Here is a 16753-nt window from a genome sequence, read left to right on the forward strand (position 1 = left end):
AGTGTTTTATAAAGACTACTGCTACACCCATTTTTTCACAACCAGGGAATCGATCAGCTTATGTATTTGGTATGGTGAGATTTCATTCAGTGTTCAGAAGTATGAGCTTGCTGCTATTCCAACGTGTGATACAGTTTTCTGAAATGAAGGAAACAGAGAGAGAGAGAAAGAGAGAGAGGAGAGAGAGAAAGAGAGAGAGAGAGAGAGAGAGAGAGAGAGAGAGAGAGAGAGAGAGAAACTACGGTCAATATCCCTAATGAACATAGAAGCAAAAATCCTTGTAAAGTACTTTCGAGGTGAATACACACCTGTTTATAAAAGTTCATTCGGGGCTCAGCAGTTTGGAGCACTGACTGCTCTTCTGGAGGTCCTGAGTTCGGTTCCCGGCAGCGATGTGGTGGCTCACAGCCATCTATGATGTGATCTGATGCCCTTGTCTGGCACTGTATACATAATAAAGAATAAATAAATCTTAAAAAAAAAAAAGTTCATTCACTGTGATCAAGTTGGCTTTATCCCTGAGTTGAGGGGCGGTTCAACATATGGGAACTATTGCAGAAATCCACAAGTGGCCAAAATTCAGAGAACAGCTGACTGTGGGGTGCCCAACATTTATAGCACAACCCCTACACCTAAGGCCCAGGGAACATTGCAGAAAGATGTGAGAGCTGGCCACCCAAACAAGACCTGTACAGCAACACCAGTTGACGTGACGCTGTGAAGAAAATTGCACAGGGCTAGGTGAGGAGCTACAGGAACATCTTTTGACTTTATTAATTTGGGTCTTCTTTCTCTTTCTTTTAGCTACTTTGATAAAAAGTTTGTTTGTTTGTTTGTTTGAGATTCGGGCAGTGCACTACCAAGCCTGGTAAGCTACAGGAGATGAATAGTTGCTGAAAGAAAGAAATGTTTTCTCCAGGAGCCAGACCCTTGAAACATTATCCAACCCTAAATGGGCAGCTTTACACACATGTGCATATGAGCAGCATTAAATGGACTTAGTGGCTTTATAGGTGCTAATGCTTCAAGAAGGGATTGAGCTGGGTGTTCGGGGCCAGGCTGCTCTACATAATGAGTTTTGGGATAGCCAAGGCCACATAAAGAAACCGTGCCTCAAAAACCAAAACCCCAAACAACAACAACAACAACAACAACAACAAAGAGACTGGCGTTGAGACATGGAAGGAATTAGAGGGGAAGAGGGATGGATGGAAATGATCAAAATCCAAATTATTAAAATTAGCGTTATTAGCCTAATATAGTGTGGCATACACCAAATAATCCTGCCACTCGAGAGACTGAGACAGGGGCATTGAGGGTTGGAGGCTAAGCTGGGTGGCATAGTAAGAACCTGTCTGAAAAGAAAAATAGTTGGCATCAACTGAAGAGGGGAAACTTGACATTGTCTGTCTCCTGGTATCATGTACCAAGAAACACATGATGTCACTTCTGTGGGTTTCCTTCATTCTGGAAATGCACAACCCAGGTGTGTGTGTGTGTGTGTGTGTGTGTGTGTGTGTGTGTGTATAGGGGGGTGTTTTAGAATGGTTTACAGGATGTGGGCCACCTAATCTAACAATGGCTGTCTATGAACACAAAGGCCAAGAATCCAGAAATCACTCAGTCGATGAGGCTGGATGTCTTAGCCTGGTCTTCAGTATGTGCTGGAATTCCAAAGAAACAGGCTCTAATGCCAGTGAAGGGATGGGCGTGCTAGCAAGGCAAGGGCAAGCAGGCAGAGAGCAAAACCTTCTTTTGTTCATGTCTGTATAGGCTTTCAAGAGAATCTGTGGCCCAGAGTAGATCTGAATTAAGGTGTGCCTCAAGATCTGGTATGCCTCAAAGATCCAGTTTAGAAGTAGATCTTACGGAGGTAAGCGTCGTGGTGCACCTGTAATCCCAGCACTCTGCAGGCAAAGTGCTGTGAGTTGGAGGCCAGCCTGGTCTACAAAGTGAATCCAGGGCAGCTAAGGTTACATAGAGAATCCTTGTTTTAAAAAACAAAACAGAAGAAGAAGAAGAAGAAGAAGAAGAAGAAGAAGAAGAAGAAGAAGAGGAAGAGGAAGAGGAAGAGGAAGAGGAAGAGGAAGAGGAAGAGGAAGAAGAAGAGGAGGAGGAGGAAGAAGAATCTTCTCATTTCAAATTAAGCAGAAGACCCTCACACATGCGCCCTCCATTTTTGGTTTTTAGTTAATTCCATATGTAATCAAGTTGACGACCAAGAATGGCCATCACAGACATTTTACATTATTGATAATAAACTGAAAAGCGCAAGGCCTGAGTTCTGTGATAGTATCCTAGCAATTCAGATAAAAGCCAAGGAAGAGGCTCCAGGCCCTACTGCTCCAGCCAGTCAGACCATTGCGTGTTCTGGACTCAAGACTGAGGAAGTGATTCTTCAACCTGTAAGGTCTGACCATGTCTAGACAGCATCTGAGTGGACCTGGGCTATAGAGCCCTGTGCCAGGGAGTCGGTGTGGGGGTTGCAGGAGAAATCCCCACACCGTTTTTGGTGAACGGAGATCACAGGGGTATTCATGTTGACTGTGAGGCCAGAGAGAAAATGGTTTCTGTTAGACTTTTACAAATAAGTGCAACGAATTATTCTGGGTTATTATATTGGATCCTGAACCAGAAAAATAAACAAGAAGACATTTTTTTTTCCTGCAGTGGGGTATTTGTAAGATAAAGAGGTAAAAAAAAAAAAACTACTTTTTTTTTTTTGAGACAAAGTTTCTCTGTGTAGCCTTGGCTGTCTTAGACTAGGCTGGCCTTGAACTCACAGAGATCCACCTGCCTCTGCCTCCCTGGGATTAAAGGTATGTGTCACCGTGCTTGGCTAAGAGGTGAAATTTTAATAAGGCTTTAAATTTTAAAGCAAGAGAACCAAGTGACCACATAGTGAAAACTCAGAAACCATGCTTGAAAACACACCTTCATCCCTGTATGACTTTTCTCAGACATTTTTGAAAACTGGTAGTTATGGTTGGTATGTGAAGTATTCTCCTCAACAGGGCTCATGTCTTGTTGCTTAGGCTCTCAGCTAGTGGCACTATTAAGAGATGATTGGATTGTGAGAGTGTTAACTTCATCACTAGGAAGAAAGAGGTCAACACTCAATTAAACATACACCCCAAGTCAATCATTGCACCACCTCTCATATGACTTAACGACTCTGTACTCATAAATGTCAAAAGACATACAAAAGTGTTCTTTATAATTGCTCTAGACTAGATACAACTCCAAAATATAATGCATAAATTTATTTATTAAAAAAAAAAAAGGCTGTGGCAGGCCAGCCTGGTCTACAAAGGGAGTCCAGGACAGGCAAGGCCACACAGAGAAACCCCATCTTGAAGAAGGAGGAGGAGGAGGAGGAGGAGGAGGAGGAAGAGGAGGAGAAAAGCTGGGTGTGGTGGCACATACCTTTAATCCCAGCACTCTGGAGGAACAGGCAGGTGGATCTCTGTGAGTTTGAGGACAGCCTGGTCTACAGAGTAAGTTCTGAAACAGCCAGGGATACATATAGAGAAATCGGGTCTCGAAAATAATTAAGTAAGTAAACAAACATTTAAATTATTTATTTATTTTTACATGTACTCATGTTTTGCTTGCATGTATGTCTATGCACTATTTGAATACCCTGGTGCCCTGTGCAGACAGAAAAGGCTACCAGATACCTGGGAACTGGAATTAGGGGTGATGGTGAGCCATCATGTGGGCGCTGAGAATCAATCCCGGGTCTTCTGCTTCCAGCGTTCTCAGATGCTGAGCCATTGCTCCAGTCCCTAAAAGTGTTTTTACACAGGGTTTCTCTGTGTTGCCTTGGCTGTCCTGGACTCACTTTGTAGACCAGGCTGGCCTCGAACTCACAGACATCCACTTGCCTCTGCCTCTCGAGTGCTGCGATTAAGGCATGTGCCACCATGCCTGACCCGAAAAATGTTTTTAATTGATTCATGGTACATAGAACAGAAGGGAGAATGTTGAGAGTTTAACTTATGGACATCACCTTCTTAGGTAAAATGTGGAATATTTGATCATCCCAACAAAGGTTTATTCCTCTCTTAGATTATAACTTAAATTCTATGGTGGTTCAAATAAAAGTGGCCTGCATAGGCTCATATATTTGAATGCTTAGTTATTAGGGAATGGCACTACTTGAGAAGGATTAAGAAATGTGTCCTTGTTAGAGTAGGTGTGGCTTTGTTGGAGGAAGTGTGTCATTAGGGGTGGGCTTTGAAGCCAAGCCCTTGGTCTCTCTTTTCCAGCTGCCTGCATATCTGGATGTCAGACTCTCAGCTACCTCTCCAACACCATGTCTGACTGTGTGCCCCCACAGACTTGTGCGGCCCAAGTGGATACACCTACAAAACACTCCCATACAGAAGGCTCAGGGAACACTGTGAAAGACAGCATGGAAAGATCTTAAGAGTCAGAGGATCAGGGAGCTTGACGTAAGATTGTGTTTTCTAGTAATGTCCGACCTGTAAGGTCTCATAAACACAGGTTGAATAAGGACAGCTGCAGTAAACATGCCAAAGTGGTTGGAGGAAGCTCAAGACTACAAGCAACCGAGGAATGCTGGGAGTGGGAGACATAGTCTTCCTCAAGGAAGAGCACACCAATAGAGTATCCAATACCACATGGTCAGCCCTCAAAACATACATGCAAGTAACATTATGCAGACCAAGTAGGTTATATTTACAAATATATGTGTATACATATTCATGTATGCAGGCATGCATTACATACATGCTTACACACACACACACACACACACACACACACACCAACAATTATCGAAGAAAGAGGCCATGAATTTGTAAGAAGGCAAAGAGCAATATGGGAAGGTTTAGGGGAGAAGATATTTTTAACAAAACGGAAGAAGGAAGTTTTATTTTTTGCCTGCTGGCCCTTACTCTTGGTGGCAGGTTCATCTATTCTGTTGCTGGAACATTCTTTTGCTGTATTAGAACCTACTTCTTTGAGATTCCAATGTAGGCTAAAGACCTAGTACTTTTTAGTATTTCCTGAGACTCTGACACCAAATTGGGGCTGCTGAGACGACCAGGGTCATGGACTGAACAACTGCAAATTCTTGGTTTAATAAATTATGTATGATATATGTGTGTATATATATATGAACACACACACACACACTCACACCCACACACCCCCACACACACACCTATTCCATTCTGCTGTTGTAGAGAACCCTGACTAGAACACCCTGAAAGACAGAGGAGGGAAGGAAACTTTCCAGAGGTAAACAACAAAGACACCTTGTCTGAACCCTGTGTCTACCCACATACTCTTTCCTGTCAATCCCACGAGGAGTACAATATGGCCCAAGTTTTGTCTTAGGTATTAAATACCCTGGTGCAGAAGCTCTTCTTCTATCTGGTGGTATTTGTTGTGAATTGTTTGGTTTTATGCTGGACTATATATGCCGGCTGCTTTCTGAGGAAACTCACAGAAGGAATGAATACCAATAATTATTTAAATTGTACTTTTGTGTGGGAATTGACTTTTCACTGTTTTAGTGCCCTCAACTCTCTTACTTCCTCATGATGTATAATGTTAATTATGATAATGTTAAGGGGCTAGTAAAATGATTCATCAAGCCCAATGACCCGAGTTTGAGCTGTGTGACCCACGGGGTGGAAGGAGAAAATTGATTTCTACAAGTTGTTCACCGGCCTCTACACATGTGCCATGGCATATTCACACACACACACACACACACACATTTGTGTAATACAAAATTTGACAATAATTTAATAATTATTAAAATATATACAAATTTAATAATAATAATAATAATAATAATAATAATAATAATAATAGACCATTATGATGATTAGTGTCAGGCCATCAGGCCTTTACCAGCTGAGCCCCCCAAGGGCTATTATTTTTATCTGAGTAAGTTTCAGTTTAATCTCCATTTCATAAAGTTACTAAATGAATTGAAAACTCTAGAAGTTAATCACTTTCAGGAAATAATTAGCTTCAATACCATGCCGTACTCTAGTGAACATAAAATAGAAGTTTATGTTTAAAAATGTAGAATAAATTAATTGCACTCAAGTCATGGCATTCCCTTGAGAAACGTACTTTGCAGGTTAAAATGATTAGTAACACTTTATAAATGAAAAGCAATTATTGAAGAAGATTAAGAACTCTGTGAAATTAGAGACAGCAATGAGCCTTAGAATTTTTGGTTCTTGTTCATGCACCAAACCATAGGCCACACGCAACTTTTAGAATTCAGTTAAGAATTTTTATAATTTTCAAGGTGACCTAAATTAGTTAATACACAATGTTAATATTTGATTGTCTTTCAAATTTAATGAAATAATTTAATATATGCTTTAGCTAATATATAAAAACACACTTTCACTTTCTTGTTACCTAAGCTAAGAAATAAAATAAGTAAAGGTAAAAGAAACAGGAGGGGAAGAAGCCAAATGGTCTATCTGTAGATGATATGATCTTATGTTTAAAAGACTCCAGAAAGTTCTTGGATCTTATTAACACTTTAAGTAAAGTAGTATGACACAGAGCCAAATACCAGTGGCTTTTTAAAAATATATACCAATAATGAATTCTTCAGGCAGAAAAGGAAATGCCATTTACACTAGCTTCAAAACCACCCAGGAATAAACCTAACTAATGATGTGAAACATTTCTCAGTAGAGGAACGTTAATTCAGAGTGAGCCTGCTTTGGTTAGAGAGCACATCCAGAGACCTTCTAGATCTGTGTGATCTGGCTGGAATACAGAAATGTTGGGTGGTGGTGGTGGCACACGCCTTTAATCCCAGGAGACAGAGGCAAGCAGATCTCTGAGTTCAAGGCCAGCCTGGCACAGAGCAAGTTTCATGTAAATAAAAGCTTAGGTTTAGGCATGGTGGTACATGGCTTTAATCCCAAACAATGAAGGTAAAGATAGTTTGCAGAAGGAAGCGCCCATGTTTGAAAGTGATGTCTAATTGAGTAGCAGGCAAAGTGATGAATCAGAGAGAGACTTGATAGAAGAGGCTATGCCCAACTCTCATGAGGAGAGGAAAGGAAAACTGCTTAAAGGAGCAGCACAGAGAGGGAGGGAGGGAAGAGACAGTGCTACAGAGAGAGGTTGAAGGGAGAACAAGCTAGACACAGGTGAAGACGGAATAAGCCAGTGAGAAGGAGCCAGATGATTAGAACAGATTGCTGGAGTTAGTTTGAGGCCAAGCCGAGCAATTCAGAGCCGGAGAGAAATTGATTGATTCAGTCAGCTGGGAGAGGGGTTTGAGCCAGAACAGCTGAGTTGAACCAGCCAGCCCAGAGCTCAGAAAGAACAAGTAAGGATGAGCTTATTAGGCAGTAAGTCTCAGAGGCTGAAAACATTCTAGGTCTAGGTTAGATTGCTCTAGTCCTTTGTCGGGAAGTTTTATGTTGAACTGATATACTCATCTACTGTTTCCTTTTTTTCATATTGTCTTAGGTTTTGTATCAGAGAAATGCTAGCCTCATGAAGCAGCTTGTGGACTTAATCCATCTTTTTTCCTGCTGTGGAAGAGTCTGAGATCTCTAGTGGAACCTTGCGGAGTGCGTGGTCCCCCTTTCAGGAGCTCTGTGGCCTCAAGCTCACGGAGATCTACCTGCCTCTGCCTCCCAAGTGCTGGCATTAAAGACATAAGCCATTATACCCTGCAAAGTTTTCAAGGAAGCAATTCCTTCTTAAAAATTGTCAACTTCATTTATGTATGCTCACAGTAATTCTGTCTTATACCTTTAGCAACTGCAGAATCCATAGTGGCTGTCCTGTTTTCTTGCCTGATATTTGATAAATTGTGCCTTCTCTCTTTTATCTTTGCCATTCTTGTTAGTGATATCAATTTGACTGATTTTTTTTTTTAAAGATTGGGCTTTTTTTCTCCACTAAATGTCATTGATTTCCGTTCTTGATTTTTTTTTTTGCCTCTTTATGCTTTGAATTTATTTATTTTTCTGTTAATTTTTTAAAATAGAATATCTTTTTTTGTTGTTGTTGTTTTGTTTTTTTGAGACAGGGTTTCTCTGTGAAGCCTTAGCTCTCCTGGACTTGCTTTGTAGACCAGGCTGGCCTTGAACTCACAGCAATCCACCTGCCTCTGTCTCCCTGAGTGCTGGGATTACAGGCGTGTGTCACCATGCCCGGCTTAAAATAGAATATCTTTTATGTATTCTCTGATGATACATGCAAACACTGCATCTTGATCCTATGCCCCGTCAACTGCCTCTCTTTACTCTTCTGAAGAGTCCCAAACTCCTTCAGCCCACTTCCCTAGGGTACCCCAGCAGTACTCCCCCCATTGTGTCCTCCCTAATGAGTGAAATCAGTGGTGCCTTTTGGATTACCTGCTAACTTGCTCTTGTGCAGGTAATGGTAGGTGCAGTGAGCTCATGGGTGCAATGGCCATGCCATGCTCCAAAGAGCATTTCACAGCACCTGTCCCCATCCATGACTTCCACAGTCTTCCCTCCCTTCTTCTACGATGCTTCCTGAGCACTGAGGTAAGTTGAGAGTGGGTGTTAATAGAAATGTCCCACTTAAGGCCAACCCATCAACTACACTTGTTTGCAGCAGTTTGAGCAGTTAAGAGTCCCTGCATACAGTGCTGACCCCTGCAGACAGCTTCTCAGGTCAAGGCTGAAGGAAGCACTAGCCCAGGGAGGTAAGCAGAGCTGTGTAGATGGCAGTTTGACAACAGGCTTCTTAGTGGAACAGCAGTGGTAGGTTCCTCCCTAGGGCCTGTGACACCCAGAGCTATGGGCTTTACACCAGGTTTGTAGTGCCAGACCTGAATTACTTCCTGTGGAGGAGGCTCCAAATCCAATGCAAAAGCAGGTAGTTACCCTCATAACCTTCTTGCCAGTGTTGCAGGAGTGCGCACATTTGCCTGGCAGGCCAGTATGGCAGGCTTGGTGGCAGGCATCCACCTCTGTCTTTTCTCACCAAGTGACCACATAATGTTTTGCTTTATCTGGCTTTTGAGATAGGAATACTAACTTGAGACAGCTTTTTTCCTTTTCCTTTCCCAACACAGCATTTAGCATCTATACCTGAGTCCTGGCTTTAAACTTTACATTTGTTGAGTTTTATTTGATGGCTCAGGATTCAGTTTACCGTGGTGAATATCTCCCTTGACTGCTTGCCATAATGTGCATACAACTGGCTATCCTGTCAGTTTGCTTGTGTTGGAGGCTGAATTCTAGATCTTTGCTGATGTAATCTTTATATAGCTCTTTTGGTTGTTGAGAATGTGTTGTTTTTAATGTTCAATTTTACCAATAAAGACTCGGGAGCCAGACGCTGGAGTGAAAGCCTCCTAGCTCAGAGAGGCTGAGAGAGCACCCAACTGACTTTCCTCAGCTGACATCCTCACGTTGTCTCAAAAAACCCTCAAGCTGAATGTCCCTCCCTTCTACTTCCTGTGTGTTCCTTTAGCCTTCCTCCTGACTTCCTCTTACTGTCTGTTTTTTCCCTTATATTTATTCCCTGTCAACTCGTTGCTTGTTTCCTCTCTTTACCAATGGTTGATTTTGATATAATTCAAGCGGAAAGCTCTTGGATTAAAGGTGTGTGCTAGGGCTAAGCCACACCACAACTAGAAACACTACCCCCCTCCCACCCCCCGGGAAAGAAACAGAAATCTCCTGGTTTACAGTGTGATTAAATACAGTGCAATATTTACCCATTTTGTCTAAATAAAAAGGAAAGATTTGAACTCTAACACAGTTAAAACCACTTACAATACTGAAGCTATTTCTGCCAAGATTTCCACAATGTCCAGCTTGGTTGTACTTGGCCGTCTTAGGGTTGAGTATCTTTGAGTTCAAAGTTCTGTAGAATGCTCATGTCCGTCTCCTCTGAACTCAGCGATTTGAATGTCCTGAGCAGTTTGTCATCAGAAGCTGATCTTTGGGTGTGTTTGTCATCTCAGTGGCAATGCAGGCTAGGATTTTACAGTGACCAAACAGTGTCTGGTTTCCATTTGCATCTTGGTTGCTAGATCATATGTGTCACTTCAGCGCATTCCCTGAAGCGGAATGCCTGCAGGCTCTCAATAGCAGATGCAGGAACATCAACACATAAATGTACAAACTATGGTGATTTAGTTATTTCTTCACTAGGCTACAGCAAGTTAAGCAATTTCTCTGCAAGCATCTGTTTACCTACTACTGCTACTCAGGCTTTTTACTTTGGCGTTGTTTGCTATGGGGCAGATTATTAAGTTACTTGTTATTGTTATTATTTAGCTATTTGTTCAAGAGACATATACTAAGTCCTGTCTCATCCCATTTGAATGTCTATCATAATAAGCAAAAGATAAATAAGGGAGTTCTTAAATCTCTCACGTCTTCCATAGTTTGCGTTTAGCTGAAGAGTCATGCAAGAGACCTTCTATCACTTAGCCTGGCACCAATGACCCCATTACATTAGTTCATGCCCCAATTACTTGGCTGGACACAAAGCTGAAGGATATGAAGAAAACATCAATTGCCTCTAATTTCTAAGTCACTCTCAGCCTTTGTTATGCTTGTTCCGTGCAATGCCAAAGTGACAATTACATGACTCCTAGCTACTTTCTGTTCTAGTGACATTTTATTAATGAGATTCACTGTGATACTAATTTTAGAGAGATCCAAAAACCTCCCAGACACACCAAGAACAGCACGTGATATCATCATCTGAAAGCCGTAGAGTGGAAGACGTCAGATTTTCTTGACATGCTTGTGTAAATATATGGCAGTCAATACTAGCACTGCTTTTTTGCACGCAGAAAATAAGATTCAAAAGAGACCCCCTTGTACAACTTTGTGTCTAGGTTCCTGTCTTAGAAATAGCAAAGACTTTGCCCCTTGTATATGGAATGCAGCAGAAGTCCAGAGAAATCAAAAGGCTTTCTGGAGGCTTCGTTTTCTCAAAAGTTGTCTTTAATTACTTGTATTACTTAGTATGTTTGAATTAAAGGCTAATTTTGTGAATTTGTGGATTTGATATGGGAGTGAATTTATTTATTTATTTATTTTTGAGACAAAGTACCTGTCCTGGAACTCTATGTAGACTAGGCTGTCCTTGAACTCAGAGATCTGCCTGCTTCTGCCTCCTGAGTGCTAGGACTAAAGATGTGTGCCACATGCCCAGCCAGCTTGATTGGACTGAAAGTAACCTAAGCAATTAATGAAGCATAGCTCTCGGGGTGTCTCCAAAGATAATTAGATGCTGGGGGCTCCGTCCATTGATGGATTTAAATTTAAATAGATTATTGGTGGTTATTGAGGTATAATGGAATGTGGGAGGTAGGATCTAGTTGGAGGAAGTATGGCGTAAGGCCGTGCTTTTGGAAACAATACCTTATTGCTAGCCTCTCAGGCGCTTTCCTTCGTCAGCACCACGGACAGCTATGTTCCACCATTTCTTTCTGCCGTGATCTCTGCCTCACTGCAGCCCCCGAAATAATGGAGCCAGTCACCTGCGGCTAAAACCTTTGAAATCATGAACCCAAACCAATCCTTCCTCCTTTAAATAGGTGTCTATCATGATGAGAAAAGACCGGCCCAAGCACAGTGGCCTTATAGTCACAAGATGCAGAGCATGCTCAGAAAAAAATCCTCTTTTCTTAAAAGCCTCACAGCCAAAACTGAGCTAAATAATTATAACTTTAATAGTGTTAAAACAGGTAGTTATTCAGAGCCAGTCTGTTGGCAGATTCTGATTGAGTGTATGTCAAATATTATGTTTATTATATGATATGTCCTGCTGTAGTAATATACCATACACATAATAATATATGTGAAAATTAAAAAGATCAAAGCACAGCATAAAATTTTAATCTCTCCTTTATATAAATAATTTAGCATACAGGTCTGAAAAATACTAAACCTTTTGGAAATATGTATTTTTTTTTTAACCTGGGAGGGGACAGCTGTCAGATATTACACTATGGCAGTTTGGCTGAAGGGGTGGAGCATTTTATACTGCAGATGACTAACAAAATAGCAGGTGTAATAGAATGCAGAGGTTCTTATAGCCTATTTTGTGTTATGAATGCAGTCTGGTTCACCAGCCACCTCTCCACAAATCCTATAATTCTTTAATTTTAGTAATAGACTGATATAATAGTCAAGACCCTCTTATTCTGCTTTATATTATTACTTAACTCTTTCCCACAACATAATGTTTTTATTAATTATTTGGGAATTTCATACAATGCACCCCCATCCTTCTCACTTTCCACTCCTCCCGAGTCCACTCTCGCACCACGTCCCCCCTAAAAGAAAAACACACCAAGTTCAATTTGTATTGTCCATGTATTTATTGGAGCAGAGTTAAACTCCTTAAAGCCAGGGCGTGGTGGTACACACCTTTAATCCCAGGCCACTGGAGGGAGAGGCAGGCAGACCTCTGAGTTTGAGGACAGCCTGATCTACAGGGTGAGTCCCAGGACAGACAAGTCTACATAGACAAACCTTGTCTGGAAAGAAAAACAACCCCAACAAACAAACAAACAAACAAACAACCTGAGTTCTTCCCCACCTCTGACAGAAGTCATCGACTATGAAGAGCTACACTTCAGCATCTTTATCACAGTTTTTAAGGACTCTCTTCAATGGCTTCTTGTCTAGGCTGGTTTTTTTTTGGGGGGGGTTGTCTCTGAGGAGAGCTTGTCACAGAAGACTTCATTCTCGGTCATGAGTCTGAAATCATCCATGCCACTCCAACAGCAGCTTCCTTGTCCATCGCAACCGGGGCAGCAAAAATCACAGACACCAACACAGCTTCTAGAGTCAGCATGGGCCACAAAGGTCTTTGGAGGAGGCTCAGTTCCAAAAAATGAACCATTCTTCATCTCAGACATCTTGCTGTTGCTCAAGAGTCAAGGTGATTAGAAGGCTGGGCTGCTGCACACCACCATGCCCTGGGGGCTGGCCACCCTGGGCATGCCTATCCTGGTAAGTGTTAGCATACAGGGGATTCTGCAGACTGCCCACTGGGACCTAGAAACATCTTACGTCATCACCTGCTGTGAGTGGCAGCTGCTCCAGGGTCTAGGTCTGTGAGCTGGGAGGTGGCACGTGCCTATCAGGCAGTGAATAGGGAATTTGGCCTGAACCTCCCAGTGGCCTGAGGACCCATGCTAAAGGAACCAGCCTACCTCCTTAAGGACCCCCATTAAGGCCAAAGTCTGGGAAAGTTGGCCTACTTAGTCTTCCCTTAAGGACCCCCATAAAGGCCAAAACATGTAAATTTCTAGAGGGTCCAGCTTGAACCAAGGACAGACAGGGATGTCAGATCAGTGTGTGTGTGTGTGTGTGTGTGTGTGTGTGTGTGTGTGTGTGTCAGGGACAGGAAAAACCTTGAAGAGTCCAGCTTGACTCAAAGACAGCCAGTTTGTGTTATAGCTTGTGTTTAAAATTTTCCACTACCCCAGGAAATGTACATACCCCTCCCCAACTAGGAAAGTTCCAATGCTAGTCTACTAACTAATCAAGTTTCTCTGCTAAGCTCTGCTTCTGTAAAGAGTATAGAGTATAAAGGGTCTGCAGCTTGAGAGAGCTTGACAGACCCCGATATGTCGGGTCAATAAATTCCTGTGTGTTTTGCATCGGACTCCATCTCTCACTGAGGACTCTGGGAATAGACTAGAGAGCTGGAGGTCTCAGTCTTACAAGTGGAGGTTCCACTGAGATCACCGAGTCCCCTCTGAGACCTGGACTTCAGTTGAGGAACTAGGTGGGTAAGGCTCTTCTTTGTCTTTCTCTCTGTTCCTCCACATTCTTTACTTTCACTTGGAGTTCCAGCATTTGGGTTAGTCACAGTGTCAAGGTTCTCCTTGCCTGTGCCAAGAGATAGTGTACTTCCTGACGGGGAGGCTGGAAGACGTTCCTGTCCTCCAGGAAGGGGATTTTACCCTCCTCCACTTGGAGAGTGCTCTCGGCCCGCCTGATCACAGGGTCCGACTGCTCACTCAGTTTTGGTACAGTCCGACTATTCACTGGACTACTGTGGCTTTAGGTGCCATTTTCTGTCTTTGTTTACTTATGTCTATTTGATTTGTGTGGACTTTCTTACTGTGGGACAGAAGGGATCAACTCTCTTGACTGTTGTCTTAGACCACTGGACAGACATACGGACTAGGGCACATAACCTGTCCCTCATAGTAAAAAAAGACAAACTTGTCACTTTTCACTCTTGTCTTTGCCTGGTGTTTAAGTATTGTTTTATGTTTTATATTCTGGTGGGCAGAAAAAGGGCCGAACTTCATCTGGTGGCTGTTAGTTCTAACTCATTTCAAAGATTCTCAAAAAAGAAACAACAAAAACTGATAAAAACTAGCTCTGTCCTTGGAGCCAGGATGGGAGTCTCCAGCCTGGATCAAACTGGCAGGAAGCCCAGGGCTGCCTGAACTCCTAGTGATGTGCTCTGAACTCCAGCAAGCCCAGAAACCTCAACATGATGAGTGCAGGGTCACTACCCCCAACAGAGAAAAATAAGAGACTAAACAGTGAGAGCTAATGTGATGGATCTTTCTGGGAACTGGGTGGTAAGCAATGACCAGATGAAGACACTCGTAAGGCCTCTTTTTCAGTCCTAGTCACTCTTTGGATTCATTGGCGATGGGCTCTGAACAACTTTCAGGCTGTGCATTCTCAACAAGGGCTTGTGTGCAGAAACATCCTGGGCAGTATGCCAGGCTCAGAAAGTCCTAGTTTCTCTATTATCTTCCATAAGTTCTGCCTTTAACATTTAACATTTAGGTGTAAGATCCTTTTAAATTATGCTATAAAATTAAAGAAACATTTTGTCTGTTTTACTACATGTTTGTTTCTTATTGGCTTTAAAGGTTTAAATTTATTGTGTTCTGTATATCTTGGTTATAAATTATTGGGTATAGCTAAAAAATCATTACAATCTATAACAAATAGTTATGCTTGTAATTTAAGGCCAGAGCCATTCTAAACAGCAAATGAAATGAGCCAACTTAAGAAACAGATCTCCAACTGTACTAACCTTACAAAAAATAAAAATTTAAACCATGTTTTTAATAAAAGTGTTAAAACTACATCTTTCAGCATATATCTGTAAACTTATCAAGATTCATAATGTACTTATTAAATATAATGTTTAAATTTTAAGTCCAAACTCTTGTTTAAAATGTGTGAGTACATGTGCATTTTTACGATAGGTGTTATGTGATTCAATCCTAGTTCAAAACACTATAAAAATCTGGTTTTAAGCTCTAAAAATTATGGTTATACTCTATGACTTCATTCTCAAACAAATGTAACAAGACTCATTCGTATTAATTATGTTACAATCAATACAGAGTATTGGTATAAAAAAACTATAAATCATAAATTAAATATGTTAGCAACACATACATTTTCTTTTAAAAACTGTTGTATTCTATAATGATATGCCGTATGAGAGTCAGAAAAGTTTCCAGCACCTATATTTATAGATTTTGATGCTGAAGTAAAAGAGCTCCAATTTAATGGTTGTAATTTTGTTATTAACTGTTAAAAATAATTGAGATGTACAGATTATCAGTTGCTTCATAAATGACTGTGTTTCTAAAATATCTTTGGCTGTGCTTATGGTCATGAGTGATTGCCAGGATATTTGTTTGGCCTCCTATGTTTGTTTCAAAATTAAACAGAGCTAAACAACTAATTATTATATATATAACTGGAAGATACAAATTGATGGTCAGCTGTCAGTTAAGAAAAAGCTATATTTTGATTACAACATACTATGTATCAACTCTTTTAAGGTGTTATACATAATTCTTAAAAATGGTATGTGGCTTCTCAAGGTCTTATTGTGCATCCCTGTATTATAGATGGGGATTATAAAAAAAAACTATCAAAATCATGGCATGTGTAAAGCAGAAGATGCAAGTTAATGCAGGCGATGAAATTGCTCAGCTGCTACTATTTCCTTACATTAAGGGCAAAGCTGCTCCAGTAAAAAGAACAGGTGTGTTTGGGAGTACAGGAAAATATGTGTTCTGGCAAAGAATGGTATATATTCACTTATAAAAGGATATTAGCCCCACATAGATGTCCTCTGAGAGACCCTACCCAGAGTAGGATTGGAACAAATACTGGGAATCATTGCCAGACTCTGGGCAAAGAGCTGTGAGTGTATTAAAAAAAAATTAAGAGAAAAAAGAAAAGAACACGGCCAGTGTGGATGGGAGATTTGGCCCAGATAAAGAACATCAGCAAGTATTTGAGATTATAGATTAAAGATAGTTTGATAAAAATTATTAGAAGAAGATGACATGGGATTAGAACATGAATCCCATACCTGCCCCACTATAAAAAGTAAGGCTATTTTAAAATATAACCAGTATCTGTGTCTTGATTGATTGCTAATGGGTTAAAAAATACTCCTGTCATAATTATAAGCCTAATAATACACATTCTTAAGCTGTACTGGTACTTTAACTGCAACTGGTATATAAAGTTAAGAGCTGCTATCACAATTTGTTTAAAATAATTAAAGCTTATTGTTTTGTTAGGTACTAGCTCAGTTAATCACAGGTGTTTTTCTAAAATAATCAGCCAATATATAGCTAAGGACAAGCAATTCAGATATAATAAAATTAGACAGATGTGGTCTTCTAGCACTTATCTGCAGACTATAGATTATAACGTTCTGTTTTATGTTTGTAAGATATAGGCTAGATCAGATAACTAAAGACAGACAAGGATTG

Source organism: Acomys minous, assembly GCF_964271855.1.
Source record: "Acomys minous genome assembly, chromosome: 10".
Lineage (NCBI taxonomy): Eukaryota > Metazoa > Chordata > Mammalia > Rodentia > Muridae > Acomys > Acomys minous.